The following is a 20,845-nucleotide window of genomic DNA, read 5'->3' as shown; positions in this document are numbered from 1 at the left end:
ACAATGTTAAATTGAAGTGGTAAAACTGAGTATCCTTGTCTAGTTCCTGATTTCAAAGGAAAAGATTTCAGTTTTTCACTGTTGAGTATGATGTTAGCTGCAGGATTATCATAAATGTTATGATATGTTGAGATATGTTCGTTGTGTTGAGATATGTTCCCTCTATACCAACTTTGGTGAGAGTTTTTATCATGAACTCATGTTGAATTTTATCAGATGCTTTTTCTGCATTTATTGAGATGAGCTTGGATTTGTACCTTTCCTTTTATTAATGCAGTGTATCACATTGGTTGATTTGTGGATATTGAATCTTCCTTCCATCCCTGGACTAAACCCTGCTTGATCATGGTGTATGTTCCTTTTTATGTGTTGTTAAATTCAGTTTGCTAGTATTTTGTTGAGGATTTTTGCATCTATAATCATCAGAGATACTGGCCTGTAATTTTCTTTTTTTCTTTTTTGGAGTGTCTTTGGTTTTGATATCAGAGTAATTGTGGCCTTGTAGAATAAATTTGGGAGTGTTTTGTTCTCTTCATTTTTCTGGGAATAATTTTAGAAGGATAGGTATTAGCTCTTCTTCATATGTTTGATAGAATTCCCCTGTGAAGCCATCTAGTCCTGGTCTTTTGTTTGCTGGCAGTTTTTAAACTAAAAATTCAGTTTCACTATGAATGAACAGTTTGTTCAGATTGTCTATTTCTTCCTGATTCATTCTTGGAAGTTTATATGTTTCTAAAAATTTGTCCATTTCTTCTAGGTTGTTCAATTTTTTGGCATATAACTGTTCATAGTATTCTCTTGTGATTTTTTTGTATCTCTGTGATTTTGTTTGTTATTTCTCCTCTTTCATTTTTTATTTTGTTTGTTTGGATCTTCTTTCTTTTTGTCTTAATGAGACTTGCTAATGGCTTATCAATTTTATTTATCTTTTCAAGAAACCAGCTATGGGTTATATTGATGTTTTCTGGTTTTTTTTTTTTTTTGGTCTCTATTTTATCTATTTCCTTTCTGATGTTTATTATTGCCTTTCTTCTGCTGACTTTGGGGTTTGCCTGTTCTTTTTTTCTAATTCATTTAGATGGTAATTAGGTTTTTTATTTGAGATTTTTCTTGTTTATTGAGCCCTATCACTTAACTTCCACTAAGTTACTTCCTATGATTAAAATTTAGAGCATTTATATTTTTCCTTTTTATATTTAGTCAATATGTTTTATCTGTAGACTGATTCTATAAATTGATAATAAGTGATTTTAATTAATTTTGATATTATCATTTATTTATAATATCAATCACTGAGAACACAAGTAGTATGACTTGGTATTAGAAATGAAGAGTAAACTATTCTGCTCTTGGCCATCATAGGATAAATAGTTTGGACCAATATTCCCACTTAAAATAACTAGATGGGCTTCCCTGGTGGCGCAGTGGTTGAGAGTCTGCCTGCCAATGTAGGGGACACGGGTTCGTGCCCCAGTCCGGGAAGGTCCCACATGCCACGGAGCAGCTAGGCCCATGAGTCATGGCCGCTGAGCCTGCGCATCCAGAGCCTGTGCTCCGCAATGGGAGAGGCCACAACAGTGAGAGGCCCGCGTACCGCAAAAAAAAAAAAAAAAAAAAACTAGATAAGGTGGGCAAATTTTTTTTTGAGGGATTATAAAAGTACCAAAGCAGTAAGGAATTGCACGCCCAATATCCAGGAGAGGAGAGAACCATAGAAATATGAGCCCAGAATTGGAGGCTGTTTTTATCCAGAGAAATCCTGTGATTCTGAAAGTGGTGGTGGAGATTATAAAAAGATGAACAAGTCTTACAACAGATTTCTTAGGCTGAAGGGGCAAAAATGGGAGTCAGAACCTGAGGATACTAAGCAGTATGAGGAAAAAAACCTAAGCAAACTTTTGGTTGGGTTCCAATAGCTACCCTTTAGGAGTAAGAGTAATCCATCAAAATATCATCTCTCAAGGATTTTAAGTTTAATTTCAGATTATCTCGGTACATAATTTTATTAAGATACTCTAAAATTCCTACTTTTCCTAGCCTAGCTTCTTGCCAAAAATAAAAGTAAGTTCTGTCAGACATACTTGACATAATTCAGAGCCTAAAATTATCTCTATAAAATTTCAAATACAGGGCTTCCCTGGTGGCGCAGTGGTTGAGAGTCCGCCTACCGATGAAGGGGACATGGGTTCGTGCCCTGGTCCGGGAAGATCCCACATGCCATGGAGCGGCTGGGCCCATGAGTCATGGCTGCTGAGCCTGTGCATCCAGAGCCTGTGCTCCGCAATGGGAGAGGCCACAACAGTGAGAGGCCCACGTACCACAAAAGAATAAATAAATTTAAAAATTCAAAAACAATGTCTGACATTCCATAAAAAAGTAACTAGACAAATGAAAAAAACAAACAATAGCCCAAGCCAAAGAGAAACAATACAAGTTGAACATAACCCAGAGGGAATTCAAATAATTATGTGTTATCAGAGACAGATTTTAAAATAAATATGATTAATATATTCAAAGATTTCAAAACATGCTTGAGAATTTGTTAGAAAAGTGGAAACAACCAAAAAATACCTGATGAAAATGGAATAGTAAGAAGAAAAAAAATAAAACCTCAATGGATGAATTACCTGCAAATTAGAAAAGAGAATAAATGGCCTGGAATATGGATCCAAAGGAAATACTCAGATTCAAGGTTAGAAAGACTGAAAAACAAAGAGAACAGTGTGAGGTATGATTTAAATATCTAACACAGGCATAATCTGAATAGCAGACATAGTGGAGAGAATGGGATATAATCAATATTCAATGACATAGTGATTGAGAATTTTCCAAATTTGTCACGTGGTATCAACTAGATATATTATAGCAAAATGAATAAAACCAAAGGGGAAAAAAATTAAAAGGAGAGAAGACATAGAATATTAAAAACACTGACTTTAAGATACACAGCTGACTTCTTATTTGAAATTATGGAAGGAAGAAATCACTAGATTTTAAAATCTTTAAAGCACTGAATGACTGGAGCCAGGTGGGGAGAAAGAGAATTCCCCACAAGCAATAATTTTAGTTCAGTCATGAGACCAAGACACCCACTTGTATCTAGGCTATGGATCTAGATAGTAGAGGGGAAAAAAATGGCTGCCAACCTGGAAGTCCATATCCAGCAACAATATGTCTTCAAAGTGAAAGCTAAATAAGTAAGTTTCTATATAAAATAAAAAGGAGAGAATTTGTCACTGGGAGAACTTTACTAACGAGTCTTAAAATTGCTATCTGCCACCTGGCAGATGTGAAATATTTGTAACTGCAAATGCATGAAAAAATGTGTTCACAGCTATATCAAAAAGTTCTGGGGCTTCCCTGGTAGTGCAGTGGTTAGGAATCCACCTGCCAATGCAGGGGACACGGGTTCGAGCCCTGGTCTGGGAAGATCCCACATGCCACAGAACAACTAAGCCCGTGCACCACAACTATTGAGCCTGCACTCTAGAGCCTGTGAGCCACAACTACTGAAACCCACATGCCTAGAGCCCAGCTCCGCAACAAGAGAAGCCATTGCAATGAGAAGGTCATGCACCACAATGAAGAGTAGCCCCACTTGCTGCAACTAGAGGAAGCCCACATGCAGCAATGAAGACCCAACACAGCCAAAAATAAATAAATAAATGATTTTTTTTAAAAGTTCTGTTTATGTTTTGATATTTTGCCAAAAACCCTATTCAGAATGGGTGTCAGCATCTTGGAAGAAAACTGTAACACAACATTGGAACACTTTTATATGATACACTTCTTCACTAATGTTCTTGATAATGCAGAGGACAAAGTAAGTGGAAAAACATGGATTTTGATGACTCAGTTAAAAATGATTCTCCTGGGCTAAGAAATATATGAGTCTGGAGAATCTTATAGTGACAGTAAATAAAGAAGTACTGAAAAAAATAAGCCACAATGATAAGGATGTATTAAAGAAACACTGGAGCCAACTGAAGAGCTCCCAATGGTCTAAACTGGAACAATTTGAGTAACAAAATAAGAATAGAATTGGATTATAACCCAAAGTATAAAATAAGTATCTGTCAGTACATACTGACATTAAATAAATGATTAGATAAATAAAAAAATGGGGAAGAGGAGACAAATCTCCCTGCAGAAGAATTTCAAATAACTTACATAGATACCCCACCCTCAAGGAGGTGGAGCATAAATTAATTATGGGCTGGTCACAGTAACTTTCTTCCAAAGCATATAGTATGGAACTTTACCATGGAAAAACGTGACAAACATGACTTCAGCTAGATGTTCAAGGTCAACATCAACCATGATGATGTCATCTTGATCATATGTGCCCTTGATATATTATGGTATTCTTCTACAGAACCTATGACCCCAGTCTAATCATGAGAGAAACATAAGACAAATCCTAATAGAGGACATTCTACAAAATACCTGACCAGTACTTCCCCAAATTGTTAATGTCATTAAGAACAAGGAAGATTTGAGGGATTGCCACATTTAAGAGGAGACTAAGGAGAAATGACAACTAAATGTAATGTTATGTAATGGATGATATTCTGGAACATAAAGAGGACATTAGGTAAAAACTAAAGAAATTTGGGGCTTCCCTGGTGGTGCAGTGGTTGAGAGTCCGCCTGCTGATGCAAGGGACACGGGTTCATGCCCCGGTCCAGGAGGATCCCACATGCCGCAGAGCGGCTAGGCCTGTGAGCCACAGCCGCTGAGCCTGTGCGTCTGGAGCCTGTGCTCCGCAACGGGAGAGGCCACAACAGTGAGAGGCCTGTGTACCGCAAACAACAACAACAAAAAAACCCAAAACCTAAAGAAATGTGAATAATTAGTTAAAATAATTAGTTAATAATTTATCAATATTAGTTCATTCATGGCAACACATATATCATGCAAATATAAGATGTTAATAATAGGGGAAGCTGGGTATGGGGTATATTGAAACTCTGTACTATCTTTGCAACTTCTCAGTAAATCTAAAACTATTATAAAACAGTTTATTTCTAAAAAGTTATTCAGAAGTGTTTGACTTTGAATGTGATGTTTTAAAAACAATTTAACACATTTTATTTATATATGTTGTATATTTAATATACATTATATAATAAAATCATGTTTAATAGACTCTTTAAAGCATATCCAATAAAGACAATAATGTAATGGACCCAAGTATATCTACCATCTAGCTTCCAAAGTTACCAATTTCCTGTAAATTTTGTTTTATCTTTCCCTGCTCCTATTATTTTTTGGGGGGGGGCAACAGAGTATTCAAAATCAAATGCCAGATATCACATCATTCTTAAATTCTTCATTGTGTATCTCTAACGTATAAGGAATTCAAAAAACACATAACCATCATAGTATTATTTCACTCACTAGTAGTAATAATAATTCTTTAATAAAAGTTAATATCCTGTCCATATTCAGTTTTTCCTGCTTACCTGAAAAATTAATCTGTACATTTGGTTTGTTAGAATTAGGTTTCAAACAAGATCTACATGTTGTAGTTGGTTAATATGTTTCAACTTTCTTTTAATCTATAATAGTTCACTCTTTATGCTATTTTTGTTGTGGTTAAATAAACAGGTTTGTTTTTGCAATAGAATTTCTCACATTTTGGATTTGGCTGACAATCTCTTCATGATGTCTTTTAACATGTTTTAAAATAGCTCTTTCATTAAGCATAAAATAAAATTCTAAATTATGAAGAATATTGTGTTATAATTTAATCAATGGCGTTCTGTTTTCTTCCTTGGTGATGTATTAAAAAAAATGGTGTATCTTACTATGACTCTTAGATCTAACGAAATACAGTAAAAGTCAATTAATTTCTCTGTCTCGGTTTCCTCTCTGTACGCATAGAGGATTAGATAATGATTCTCTGAGGATCTTTTTCATTCTAAAAGTCTATGAATTTGCATACATGATGAAAAGATACTATAAACACTAAGCTAGTAGACACAGATCTAAGCAACCTCTTTTCCCACCTTGAAGTACATAGAATTTCTTTGCATGTCCTTGAAACAAATCGACTGTCATGTTAGAGAGTAACAGATTTCACTAAAGATTTTGTAGGCAATGGAGTGTGTAGTCTCAAAGACCATAAAGTAAGCCTTAAAAGAACCATTAGAAATTCTTGTTCTACTCCTTTCCAACTTCTTTTTCTGCCTTTGGTTCCTTTCTTCATGAAAACTCATCTTGCAGTTTCTCTAGCTCACTTTATCTTTTTCCACTTCCTGGAATTCTTCTCTGATATTTCTGTATCTTTACATTTTTTCTTAAGCAGATAAGTTTGTCTGTCTTTGTTGTGTTAGCATCATCATATCCACCACACTGATCATCACACAATCTACCTCTTAGAAGCAAGGTGTGGAGGAGGCAGGGAAGTGAGAGATTTTCTTCATAATAACAAATAATATTTCACACATACACTTATACTAAATTCATGCTCTTATGAAGCACCTACCACATATATGCCAGGAATTAGACTAAATGGTAATAATGACTAACAATAACTGCTTCCTTTCCCTTGTGAATGTACAAATTATTTACACGCATTTAGTAAGAAGTCAAGCTTATGTACAGAATAAATGTTAGTGTGAATGACTTAAAAAAAAGAAAACCAGTATTCACACTTTAATCCACTTTTGCAAATCCATTGAACATTTGCATATTCCCTTAGCGTTTCTGGGTGACAGCAAGCTGTAGTGAAGCCAGGACTCCCCTGCCAGGATTCCATCCGGAGTTACACGCTGGCTCTCTGTCTCAGTCTGCACTCAGAGCCAGGACGAGAAAGCTTTGCCACAGGAAATGAGATAATGCATCCACAAACTCTTCTCAGGAAAAAACGTTACCTGAAGATGTATATTTATGCCCCAGACATTTTAACAGATACATAGCAATTACACTTGGTTTTTCTTCTTCTTTAGTGTTACTGACTCACAATCATAATTAAGACTGTTAAGTATACCTCTATGAAACAAAGAAGTTTCTAGTTTTCTAGGCAAAACATTCCAAAATGGCATATTTTCCATAAAAAAGACAGTAAGGTGGTGTAGAGTGAGGGGGAGAGTGCTATAGAATTAGAAGACCTAGATGGACTTTGGTCTTGATTTTCCATTTCAAAAATGTGACCTTGAGCAAGTCTGTTAGCCTCACATTACTCATTAAATGGTAAGAGGGAATCTAGTTTGTAGGAATTTTGAGAGGATTAAATTAGATAATACGAACGAAAAGACTACTGAAATAAGAAAGCACATGCAGAGACTTTGTCAGCCTACTGGAGCGGACTGGTACTTTCAACTTTAATGGCCCCTTCTTAGGGTTAATACACAAAAAACAAATACAAAACACTTAAAATGTAAAGAGGTAGTGACATCACTGGCTGAATTGAATCAGAAGTTTCAATTCAAATTGTTCAACCTGTGTATACATGGGAGAATTTCCATTCCAATGGGAACATTTCACTAGCCAAGCAACAGCTTTAGACATAATTTCCTGTATATCTTGAAATGGATGTTGTGGTTTGTTCTTAATGATTGGAGGAAGTTCCAGTTCTTGCTGGAATGATCTCATTTAAACATAAAGCAGGATATGAGAAAGAACAATTAACTTGTTGTTCTGATTGATGTTGTATATTTTACACACAACTGGAGAGATCTGTGAATGTGGTAATTAACAGTTTCTTGCATTAGATTATTTTTTCCTTTTATGAGTATTTATTGAATACCTATTATACTCCAGGCATTGTTATAGGGATTAGTTATGACAACAATGAACAAAACATAGTCCTTGCTTTCAAGGAGTTGATGATCTGATTTAGAAAGCAGACAAGGAAATCAGTGAGTACAGTATAAAGAGGTGAATGTTTTGCAGAAGTTGGTGTGATCTTTTCATATTAGATGTTTCTCAGCTCCTGCCTCTGCAGTCATTTTTAATGGTGCTCCGTACGAATTATAGTGTTCACATGGGTATGTAACAGAAGATCTACAGAAGCTCAGATTCATTTACTGGCTTCTTATCCCCCTAATTCCCACAAGTACTTACTGAGTTCTTCTGTGACAAACAGTAACTGACTCTTCCCACTGTAAGCCTTTTACAGTGTCCTTCCTCTTGTGCCATACTTACAGAATTTCTGCTGTTGCAGAGAAAACCCAGTCCCCAGAAATACAGACACAGATTATTTTAAATAGTTTAGATTAGATTAAAGAGTTAGACAATAAGGGTGGAACATTGCATCCTCACAGCCGGTATTTTGTCAAGCAAATTGGAAGGAAGCCAAAGCCTTCATAGAAATCAGCTGATAATGATTCAATATTTAAAAATTATAATTTGAAAAGGTACAAGGGAAAGATGATTTCTTAGGAATGAAAGCCCAGAAGCAGCCATAGCAGTGTTGACAGCAGGGGACAAGAGGGACACAGAGATTTCTGATAAGACCAGTGTCTTTGTCTTTGTCACTCTGGGTCAGAGTTATCACTAGTTTTCTAGTGAGGAAGAACTTGAGATTAGTATCAGAATTTACTGATTATACCATATAGGTCGTTGTTTTGTGGGTACTACTTTCAGAGAAGAATGTTGAAAAATGTAACACTTCTTGCAAATCAAGTTATTGTTACCTTCTCCGTCCTCATTCTGCTTGATGGTAGGAAACTTAATCTAGTCAGTTCCAGATGAGCTCAGACATCTTGCAGTGTTTTACTTCTCTTCAGGACATCATCTAAGGGCTGGGGGCTCACATCGCGAGCTGGCTCTGGGAGGACTACACGACCCATGCTGGCATCTGTCGAGATGCCTGTGTTTGCCTCACTCTGAGTTCTGCTCATTCTGGCTACACGGCCTCTGCAGACCTCCAGGTCATTTCATTTCTCAGCTAACTTCCATGTTCTTTTGCTGTTTTGCTTTGGCACTTGCAGATGGGGCTGCAAAAGACTCCCTGGGCTGTGAGCCCACAAGGTCCGGGCTGCTCTGCAGCTTCTCATCCCCTACTGCCCTATGGAAGCAGAAGGAGCTTTAGTCAGGCTGCTGCCTGGAGTTCCCGACAAGCAGAGAGCACGTGCCCTGAAAATGGGGCCCTCAGAATGTGTCCTTCCCTGGAGGTCTGCCTGAAGAGAAGTGGACCATCTCCTCTACCTTCCAGTCTAAGGCTCTTCAGCTAGTTTTGGGGTAGGAGGCAGTGATAAAAACCCCTGTGCCTGGTCACGTCTTCTTCCAAATATTACTGTCATACAGCTGGACTACTTTAAAAATTAAAAATCTGAGAATATTATGCCTTATTTTTGCTCTGATTCTACTCTCCTTGGGGTGATGGAGTACTCATGTCTAGTTTGGAAACACACATCATCTTCTCTCTCCATTAAATGTAAATACATATCGTGAACTGAATAGGGTTCTCATTATAAAAGGTGCAAATGGTCATTCTTGAGAAATTTTACTATTACCTTCATAAGGTTAGGTTTAACAATGCCTCCAGGTATCTTTACAGGTAAACGTGCCCATTAGGTCTCTTTTACATACACAATTTCAATGCCCAGAGCAGGTTAAACTTGATCAGCACTATGCTTGGAGAATTCTATAGAACAGTTGTTCTCTGTCTGGGGTGGTAACAGTTGCTTATCTGAAGAGAGCAAAGAATCATGGAAGAGGAATTATGTTAACATTTTAACTGAGGAACACAGAAAATTGTGATTGGTCTCATTTATCTTGCTACGTGTGCCCCTTTGGAAATTTATAGCTGAAAGACCTAAGATGACCACTTTATGGGAAATTCCTTATGGAAAAGCCCTATGTATTATAGTTTTAAATTAATCCTACTGTCGAAGAGCACGTAATAGGCCTTCAATTTTGTTGCATGAATATTGTTTCAGACTACTACAGTGCCTAGGTGCCTATAAATTTTTCAGATAATTTGATATTTTCCAAGCATATTCCTCAGAACAGAGTCCCAAGTAAAGTCAAATGACAGAAACAAAAATAAAACAACAGAATAGTTTCTTGGCTTTGAGAAATAGCTGCATATCACATGTACTTTTGAGAGAATATGTTAATAACATTATATGAAAATTCCTCATTTTTTCCTTTGTATCCCCTCTAATTGATATGCTATTCATTTTCTCATTTATTAAACATTAGAATTTAGTATGTTAACTTTTTTCTTTTCTACCAGCTATAGCTATCATGATAATCATGATTTATTAAATCATAAGGCATGATATTGGGGGTGATATGAAGCCTGCAAGGCAAGCTTCATTTATCTTTGGGTGGTTAAATTATACTGTTTCCTGACCTTGGCAGTTTTCATATGAGACAGTACTCAAGGTTGGAGCACTTTTCACACATTGTAAATCCATTCAGAATCTTAGGAGGAGTTTCTAACGTATAATACAAATGCCGATAATTAAGCAGTTTGAGGAGTTTTCTTGTCTACCTTCCTATTTACTGAAAATTTATTTTATAATGAGCTTTACTGATTTTCTTCATGACTCTGCTTGACTGCATGAGTTGCTTTTACCTAGCTATCTGTACACACGTTACTATTTCTTCAAGAAAGCTAAGTTAAAGAAAGTTATACATTGTTAAAAATATTATACTGAACTGTAGAATGAATCATCACTTAGATTCCAATATAGTTGTTTATTCTATTTATAGACTACCTTATTTCAAAAACAATTTGATGGTGCTTATTATTTCATACAAAGGATTTTTTGGTGAAGGCTGTAATGAATACAGTGAGCACAGCTGTAATTACTATTCCAGCCTTGCAAGCCACTGTGATGAAATCATGGAATTATGGTCTCTTCTAAGCTTATAATTGTGTGTGAACATATGTACAAGTTTATATTACTGCAGTGGGCTCCTCAGAAAGAAGCACGTTCTGGAAACATTTAAGACAAGATAAGTCTTTCTGATCTGTTAATAAAGTAAACAATCTTGATTTAAAAAGAATAAATCACATGTTAGGGACCAAAATGTCAAGTTCTTTGTATGGGGTCACGACTCAGTGTTTTCTTCTCTTCAAAAATGGAAAGAAAAAAAAAAGAAGCCTTGTAGTTGTTTTTATTGTTGAAATGTAAATGATTCACATTCCAAAAGTTTCTTCAGGCTAAATAAGCATCATTTTAAGAAGTTTTTTTCTTCTTTGAGTTTACCTGGGCCCTGAGCTGATCTCTTAGAGTATGTAGGCTGTGTTCTGTAGAATAATTGGGACATCAGTCACTAGTCAACCCTGAGGCACATTTCAGGGCCATTGGACACCCAACACCCACTTCACAAGAGGCTGTGCCTGGTGAAAAAAGGGCCTGGCCATCCAAATGACTGTACTTGGAGATTCTGCAAAGAGACTTTCCCTAATAATGACGCCTTTATATAGCCCATGTTTGACTGTGCAAAGTGGTAAGACAGAAATGAAAACTGTGAATTGAGCTACCTGCTCAGGAAGCCAAACTTAAAAAGAAACCATTCATTTGAACTTTCTGACTGCTTTACCTTGTCTGAGAGGCCAGAAAGAACTGGGCCTTTTCTTCTACCATTTTTTTCTGCTTCTGCAACTTGGCATGAGTTCTGAATTGGCAACAGAGCTGGAAGTCTTTTTTGGTGGTGTTAGATTTATTCAGGGAAAAATATATCCAAGGACTTATAATTCTGAATTTTCAAGGAAAAATCCTAAATGCAGGAAAAAAACACATTTTTAAGCAAACATAAAAGCATATATACCATAATTTACTTAAACTGCTGATGCGTTTTAAGATGTTGAAAAATTCTTTTATTAAAATGACTTGAATTTATATGCTTATTGTAGAAAACTTGAAAACTATAGAAAAATGTAAAGAACATTTGAAGTCCCACTTCTGTCCTAAGTAAACTAGCTCTAACAGGAAAGTCTACTTCAAAAGGGACATCACAGTGTTCTGATCACAGTATTCTTATTGAAGACATCCTTGGAATAAGATCAGGCTACAGGGTCCTCCATGCAATAGGAAGATTCAGGATCAGTAGAGCTCAGGAACCAGAGTGCAGCACTCCTCCTAACTCATTGCTTCTCTTGAATAACGTTCATTTAAACCAACAAAGGTGGTTTCTAACACACCTTATACTAATTAACAAAGCATTTGGTATAAGTTTGATTAGGGACATGTTGTGTGTTTTAAGTATAGTTCTCTTTAGGTACTGAGTCCTGGCTAAATAATGAACTGTTCCTGGAGTGTAGATTAGAAACAACTTGTTCAAAATACACATCCTGCTGTTTACACTAATGCATTTTAAAATAAATAGTCATATCCACAGTATAAAAACACTTTTATTTCACAAAAGTAAATTTATCTATGTAGGAAACTCCATATCAGTACTGTAACTGAAAAATGGATAACAATGCTATGAATAGAAGCCACCTCTAAAAATGAACACAGTGTATCAGAACAACACTGGGTACCATGGCCTAGTTAAGGCTCTACATGAGGCCGGTTCTCTCTTTGTTAAAAAAGATGAGTAATTGGGATTCTTTTCCTTGACTTAATTGGAAGGGAAAAAACGGAAAAGGGAGTCATTTCCTTAGATGGTTATTCAAATTTATTTAAAGCTCTCTAAGTGTACCACCAGTGTCTAGGTCTTAGACTGTGAAAAACTGGATTAGATGATTTCAAAGTTCTTGACAAGCTTGATAGTCTCCGAAATGCAATTTTTCTCATTCTTCTTTCGTAAAGCTGTGGGTGGAAATATATGTCATCACAGAAAATAGTACATAGGTCATTTGTATCTTATACAGATTAGTTGCTGTGAACACTCAAACTAGTGAAGTATTTATTTTCCTAATGAGCTCATTAATAAATGAGAACATTATAGGCAATAATGTAGTTTTCCTTGTGCTGTATATATTATGTGTTTATCCTATTTACATTACAGATTTTAGGCTGTATTAAGAATGCAAGTTCAGAACTCCTGGTTTCCTAGTTTTAGTGAAAACAAAACAAAACAAAACAACCCCCCAAATGGTTTATTTGTCTAAAAGCTTTCAGAATCTAATAAGCCAGTGATGAAGTAGCAGTATCTGGTACAGCTTGAATCGGGGCACCACTCAGTGTTCTTTCACTGGTATAGAGCTCACGTGCTTTGATGGATAAGTACTTCCAAGTGACCGTTACAAAAGTCATCATGATGTCAGCTGAACTAAAAGAGCCTATACTGATAACCAGTAGTTTGGTTTTTCATCGTCTTTGTGACACGTTTGGGAGAGTATCTGCATTCTTTACGACTTGCTGCAGGAGAGAACTATTCTCTATATAACTTACAGGAAAATGAGAAAAAGTGTTTTATGACTTTGGGGAGTGATATAGGTTCTGGTGCCTGGAATTACTCACCCGTGGATAACCTCACCCATTCATTTACAATAGTGGGAAGTGAAGTTCAGGAACAACATTTATCCACTTCTTACATTTTTCAATTTTAAAGTTTGTCCTCAAATGCACATTTTATTAGCCTCACTAAAAATTTGAGAGAGATATCTATTTGAGTTCTTTTAAAAAATTTCTCTAACAGTCTTAAATTTCTTTCATACAATTTTATCAAGAACAAAAAAGGCCAAACATTTCTGCTACAGTATTTCTCCTACAGAGTTTTATCAACGGCTGGTGAAAGGTATCTTCTGAAAGGTATCTGCTGAAACTTTCCAATCTCCAACCATCTTACATTTTGTTTTAATATTTTAGCATTTTAAACCTTTTTGAAGTTGAATATTGAAACCAGTTTTTTCTTTCTCTTTATGACTAGTTGTTACTTTCTCTTATTCCAAGGAGTGGGTTTTTTCTAGCATCTAATTCAATGTTAATAACTGAAAGTAGGTTGTATTAAGGACAAGATATAAAAGAACAAATGCAACCAAAAATAAAATTAGCAACTAATTGGTGGAGCTATCTTTAATGCTTCTCCAGATCCCTCATAGCCCTCACTCACTCTGTTTATTGATTCTCTGTGCTTCCAAACTTCCATCAATATTCACATGTTTTATGTCTCACTTCTGCATGAGATAACGTGAGAGCATAGCCATCTCTAAGGTATTAGTATTGACAGCTACAGTTTTCCTCAAAGGCAACATATGGTTTGACAACTGCCTTTTATCCAGTCTAGAGCAGTAACAAACAGTGACAATTTTGGCACTGAGGCAAGAAAGTGACAAAGAGCTTTCTGCTGTAATTTGTAAGTTTTTATTTGGGGGGGCCATGCATCAAACTATATCATGCGTATGGCTAAACATGGCACAGATTCTATCTGAAGTAGAGCATAATCTTTCATTAAAGTTATAATTTTTATTCACTCTGCTAACAAAGCTTTTTTTTTTTCCTGCAGAAGAATGTGTTTCTCATTGAGATACAAGCATTCCAAGTCTGAGATTTAAAATCCAAAACATACTATATTATCTAAGAGCAAATAAAGCTTTGGAAAAAATTATCTGATGGAAAATTACTAGATTGCTTTTTTCCCTTGTGCCCAAATATATTTCTTTTAAGCATTTGTCAGCTAATCATTTTGTAGTTTTAGGGAAATTAACATTTATTTGGGAAAACTTATAGGACATTAAAACCAGCAATGGCAGGGATGATAACCTTGGAAATTTATACTATATATCCATTAATGCTGTCAGAAATGTTTGAATTTCTAAATCCATGTGATTTATTTAGCTCATTTTTTACATTGAGATATGTAATGGTTAAACATTAAAGTCATTGTATAATGTTAATCCTGGACAAATTGTACCAGTTTGACAACTGGGTGGTTTGACGTGCAAAAGAATGGATCGTTGGATATGTCTAGGTTGTATTACATGTATATGGTTACATGGATTAGGGCACAATAGATGGGTTTTAACCAAATGTTGTGTTAAATGGTTCCTACCTTTCATATCGCTTGTCCTGTGACCTATGCTTATTCTGAGGTATAACCAATTCATACACTCAGGACAGAAATACCTTACCGAGAGTGAGAGCAGACAAAGCAGTGAGGATGCATTGTGTGTTACATTCAAACAGCCAGACTCGGTGTTATGGGAGTCATTTAACTTTAGTGCCCTTAGCTATAAAACTGGGATTATAACCGGCCTGACTGTGACGATCAAATACATAAAGCAAGTAACACTTTTGCTTGGCAAATGGAAGTTGTGCAAGTAGTGCTAAATTTTATATATATTTTCATCTTAGGGATTAAAATTGTCCAGCAGGTGCTGGAGGTTGAGGATATGGTGGCTGGGATTTTGCTAGACAGAATTAATGATACTAATTCCAGTTGTACTGACCTGAATTTGATCTATTTTTCTCTTTTCTTAGGCTGATTCACTCTTTTAGAAATGTTTTCTATTTTAGCAAGACCAAAATCAGTTATGATGATGTAGTGCAAGAGCAATGTGCTCTAAGATCAGGAGATTTTATTTCTAGCTGTGGCTTTGCCACTTACTTGCTGGAAATGAGGGTGGTCTGCTGTGAGGTCTGAGACCACACCAGGTGTGGAATGGGGCAACTGCACTAATCAGATCATCTGTGCCATTTCCCTTCCTCCCCTCTCCTGAACTCTGTCTTCCAGAGTCAGGACAGACAGTGGTATAACTCTGCAATTCAGGAAATTTGATCAGCTAGGCTCCCCTGTTAGAAACTCCCTAAACTGATTATTGACCTTGTTTTAGAATAGATACCTTCCTGTTGTCACCTCTACAATAGTTGTAGCAAAGTTGTGGTCAGCTGCCTGCTGAGTACTGCAGAAGTGCCCTCCAGCCTTTTAAACCCCAATAAATGTCACGCAACACTTTCCACTCTTTTTAAGGACCATTCTACTTTAACGCAGACACTGAAACAGCCATTCGGAGTCAAAACTAAGATATGATGCTGAAACTATGTGGTTCTCAAAAAGCAAAATGAAACAAAATTAAAAAAATAAACAAACCGCCTGCCCTACCACAAACAATTCTGGAAGCCATGTTAAACTATACTCCTGAAACCTTCCTATAAGCCTGAGCCCCTCATGTCCTTCCCTCCAAGCAGAAGTCCACTGGGGAGTCTGGGCTCACTATCAGAAGGTTGCTACGTGTGCATGATTTCATTATCTCTTCTTCAAGGAGTGGGAATGCAATGTTGGTTTCAGGGTGCCTGCTTCATTTCTACTGCCGTATGCAAGACACCCTCTTCTCTCAAGTACCTCCCAGGGGTGCTTCCCACTTCTTGGTACAGTGCATCCTAGCCTACCAAGGCTTTATCAGGGTGCCAGGTTGATATCTGGTTTGTCTTTGATTTATCCTGGGAATTTCATCATCCTCTCTAATTTTTCCTCTCCATCCACACTTTCTAAAGTGCGAAACAACTAATATTTTATGATTCATGATAATATTCTAATGGGGCTGATGACATTCACCTGATTTGGGGGAATGTGACACTTTTGCCAGTGACCTTTTTGGGACATCCAATGCGTTGCCTTTGCTTTCTAAATGCAGCGATGATTCCCCTTTCCCCTGCAGTCCACTATCTTTTTTCTTCAGGAAGGAAGGGAGGCAGAATGAAAAAGAGATGGCATGATGACATTTTATAGTCAAGTACTCTCCTATTAAAGCTGCTCTGCTATAGAAGCCATTTTGGTCCTTTTACTCTTTGGTATGATCATGAGATCTTTCGTGAGGATCAGTTAGTTTTATAACAATTTCCAGGGCCATGACATGGCTTTTCATTCTAAAAGAAAATAAATGAATGAAGGGCTTGAGAGAGTATTACACTGATTTGAGAACACTCCCGGGGCGGTTCTGTTTACTAATACCTGGATTCCCCAGTTGCAGTAAATTTAGCATCCTTCTGGCCAGCCTGTCCTTGTTCCTAGCTTTCAATGTCTGCTCCCAAACAGATGACACTCCCAAACAGATGTTCTGGCTCTGCGCTCGGACTCCCACCTAGCAGCTTTTGGCCATTGCTCACTTATTTCTCATCATGAGTTTCTCCTGGGGCAGAGGAAGTCCAGATCCCAACACCTGGGAGGGTCTTTGAATGACCTTGGCTCTTGTTATTTTCTACTTGACCATCATATAATCTACTTCTTTCCATTGCTGCCACTCCTGCCTCAGCTCCCATTTCAGAGACCAGAACCCACCTTTTCTAGAAGGCATTTCTAGAAGGCATTCTAGAAGGCATTTCTCAGAATCATAGACCATATTTAATTAGTCTTTAAATCCTCAGTGCACAATAGTAAGTAACACATAGTTAGTTCAATAAGCTAATAAAATTCCCGATGTTGCTGAGGGTACATTTCAGAAATCACCCAATTCTCTAAGAAGAAACAAACAAAAAAATAGGACTTTCATTCGTTCATTGATTTCCTTACTCCCATGTTCACTTTACACAGTTTACTTTTAGTCATCTTCTCTAATGATGAGAACATAAGCCATATATTCATTAATAGACAATCAACTCCCCAACCCATTTGACTTTGGAACGCATTCTGTGTTCACAGGCAGATTCATATGTCTAAAGCCTGGGAGAGACACTACCAATAAATCAGGAGGTCTGGACATCTCTCAGTTTGGGAGGAACTGGGAATATCTCCAATTCCCTCTTTTATTTTTCTCTCCCTCCCTTTCTCCATCCTATAGATAAACATCCTGGTCTCATTCTGAAGCAAAGAATGAGCAGAAGTGCCCTTTCAGACTTTTACTGAAGAAGAGATGCATTTAAATGTCTGGGGTTAAAGGACTTCTTTGCATGGTATGTTCAGAATAGACTCAAAAACCCTTAGACACACAGTGTATGTACCGAGCACACTACATGCCCAGGGTATTCAGGAGATAAAGACAGAGGTTGATTTTAAGATAGGGGATGCAAATCACTACATACAGAAAAAAAATTACATGCAATACAGTGATAATAGGCATCTGCCTGACACAGACAATAAAAGTTCTGGGCCTTCAGAGGAAGGATAAATCATTTCATCTGGGGGCAAAGAGGAGTGACCAATAGTTGGGGCAATGTTTACCTAGGCCTGAGATTATGGAATGAATGTATTGGTAGAATGGGTTAAAGGCATTCCAGTTTGAGGGAATAGCCTGAACGTAGAGGTAGAGGCCAAACATAGCCATTTGTGTCGAGAGAACAGGATAAATGCATGCAAATGGTGTCAGAAAAGCCAGCACAGTGGTTTTACGGTGTGTTTATCATTGCTGAATGAGCAAGGGCATGGCGTGATAGGATTACTAAAATGGAAGCAGTTTATAGGAAAACTAGACAGCTGGTGTCAGAAAAGCTGGCTAGAAATTACTTTCAGTAAGAGAAAATAGGTAGTAAAAAGTCTTTGGATAGGGTGGCAACCAGAGCCAGCTTCCCAGACCTGGGCCCTGTGGAGTCCCACACAGGGTCCCAGTCTAGAGGGCCTCACGCTTGATGTAATGCTCTGCTATGGCTGCCTTGAAATTCATAATTTTTGAGCAAGAGGCTCCACATTTGCATTTTACGCTGGGTCCCACGATTAAGTAGCTGATTCTTCTGCTCAACAATGGAAATTAATGAAGGGGCCACGCACAGGGGCACGAGGAAGGAAGAAGGGACGTGACTGGTGACCAGAGTGTAAAAACCCACAGGGTCATACATTGGGAATCCCACAGCACAGGCAATGCAGGAAGAGTTGGGCTGGGCCCAGGGGGTTACTCGGGGCAGGTGGTCTGTTTGGAACCATTGTGCTTAGTGTTGAAAGCCAGAGTCATGTAATAGGACAAGGTGTGCATGAAACAATGGTGAAGAAAGTGGCAGTGGTGGGCAGAAGGAAGGAAGGCACGGATTCTAGAAATCAGGACAGAGAAGAATGGGGAGCTTGTAATCCAGCACCAGGACAGGTGATCTGTGGACAAAGAAGAAAAGTAGTAGACTTGAGAGGCCCCAGTGATGTTGACTCCTTAGGGTAGGGGCGCCCGGAAGGCAGGAAGAAAGTTTCCAGGTTAGTCGTGGTGGGAGAGGCTGATCCAAGGCAGGACCTAGATCTACGGGCCTCCTGCAGGGAGTGGAGGAGCCACTTCTCTTTCCAATCCTGTGCTTCTCAAAGGGGGTAAAGGTTCTTCTGATTCTCAAAGCCAGGAAAATGTACGCACATTCCTGAAGCATTGATTGTATGTGTAGATGTAGGGAAATTTTTACATTAAGACAAATACTACTGAATTATGAAGTTGGAAGAAACATGCACACGGATGTTTAAGGTAAACCCTGAAACTTTCAAAGACACTTCTGCTCTCAGCCACCGGCTTGCCCCACTGCCTCCAGCTCACCAGGGACACGTTCAGGACTGACTGGCCAGGCTCGCGGCAGGAGGCGGGATCTTGAGTGTCACTGGGGAGTTTTGAAAAACCTCCATTCCTGGAAACTGAGTTAGTATGATGTGTGTTTCTTAAGGATTTCACAGGTGATAGATACATGACTGTTATAGGCCTTTCTTTCTCCTTTCTTCTCCTCTTCCCTCCCTCCCTCCTTCTACCCTTCTCTTCTCCCTCCCTTCCTTCTCTTTCTCCCCCACCCCCCCCCCAATATGAAGGAATATAGCTCTGTTTGGGGACAATCCCAAATAGTGTCCATCAAATGAGGGCCTTCAAGCTGAAGAGTAAGCTGTAGCTTTTAAATTAGGCCTAAGTCACTGAAAATATGCTTTTATTTCTGTGTATTTTTCCCTGTTATCTAAACCTTTAACAAAACGTTATTTAGAACATTCTAGCCAAGGCTATAATGTATAGAGTGTTAAAGGAAGGGTCGTAGGTCCCCTCGAGCCGGTTCATCTAAAGGCGAGCAGAGTTCTCTGGATGGGAATTAGAGAGAGGTCTCCAGGGAACCACTAGGGCGTCTGCGCTACAAAGTCCAGCACCCTCTCCACTCAAGAGCCTCCTCCCACAGATAACTTGGGAGGGTTTGAGAGTATTTTGTCTTATTTAATAAACCAGCAGCTTTTCTTTTCTTTTTTTTCTTTCTTTCTTTCTTTCTTTTCTTTCTTTTTTTCTTTCTTTCTTTTCTCTCTCTCTCTCTCTCTCTCTTTCTTTCTTTCTTTTCTTTTTTCTTTTTTCCCCTCAGACACAAAGAGTTGCTGTGAAGCAGAACCTCTGAGGAGGAGGTGGGTGCTAAGGACAAAGCGACATTTGATTTCGGAGGCTTACAATGGCTGACCAAGACGGCATGAGGAAGAGAAAAGTGACTGAGAAGAGTGGATGTCAAGCCTAGGTGGCTGTGTTTATTGTGGTTTCACACAGAAACGGATAAGGAAAGCGACCTTTGGTGGAGAGACAATGAGCACCTTGTAGCTGGCGGGACCGCAGTGCTCAGGGAGCATGATGCAGGACGCACCTGGAGCTTGGAAGGAAGAGAGATGGGTGCTGGACTCACCTTGTGCCACACGCTGTGCTTAGCATCTTACATGCATTTATTTACTTGTGGTAGGAAAGACATCAGATGATACAGGGCTTCTTATAGGGAAAGCTACTATCCATAGAGAAGAAAGACCTTGAAAGCTAGACTTATAAGAAAGCTTGTGCTATTTTGGTTCTGTATTTAAGCCCCATTGATTCAGAAGATATTTACTTCAGATATTACTTGCTCTTATGTTTAAGATGTTCATTTGAGCCATTACTTTTTGTGTGTGTGATAATTGAAGTATCAAGATAATTGAGAGGAACAAGATACAGTGTAGTTGTTATTATACACTTTAGAAGTAAATGAAAGAGATCCACTTCATTGGTACCTTTGCTTCTAGGTTTCAGAAACTCAAGTTGGTTTAAGGACAGGTAAGTTGGTCAAAGTATACTAGGATTTAGCAGATAATTTTCATTTGTGGCCAACCA

The sequence above is a fragment of the Pseudorca crassidens genome, chromosome 13 (assembly GCF_039906515.1).
Source record: "Pseudorca crassidens isolate mPseCra1 chromosome 13, mPseCra1.hap1, whole genome shotgun sequence".
Taxonomy (NCBI): Eukaryota; Metazoa; Chordata; class Mammalia; order Artiodactyla; family Delphinidae; genus Pseudorca; species Pseudorca crassidens.
Note: the sequence above shows the minus strand (reverse complement) of the source record.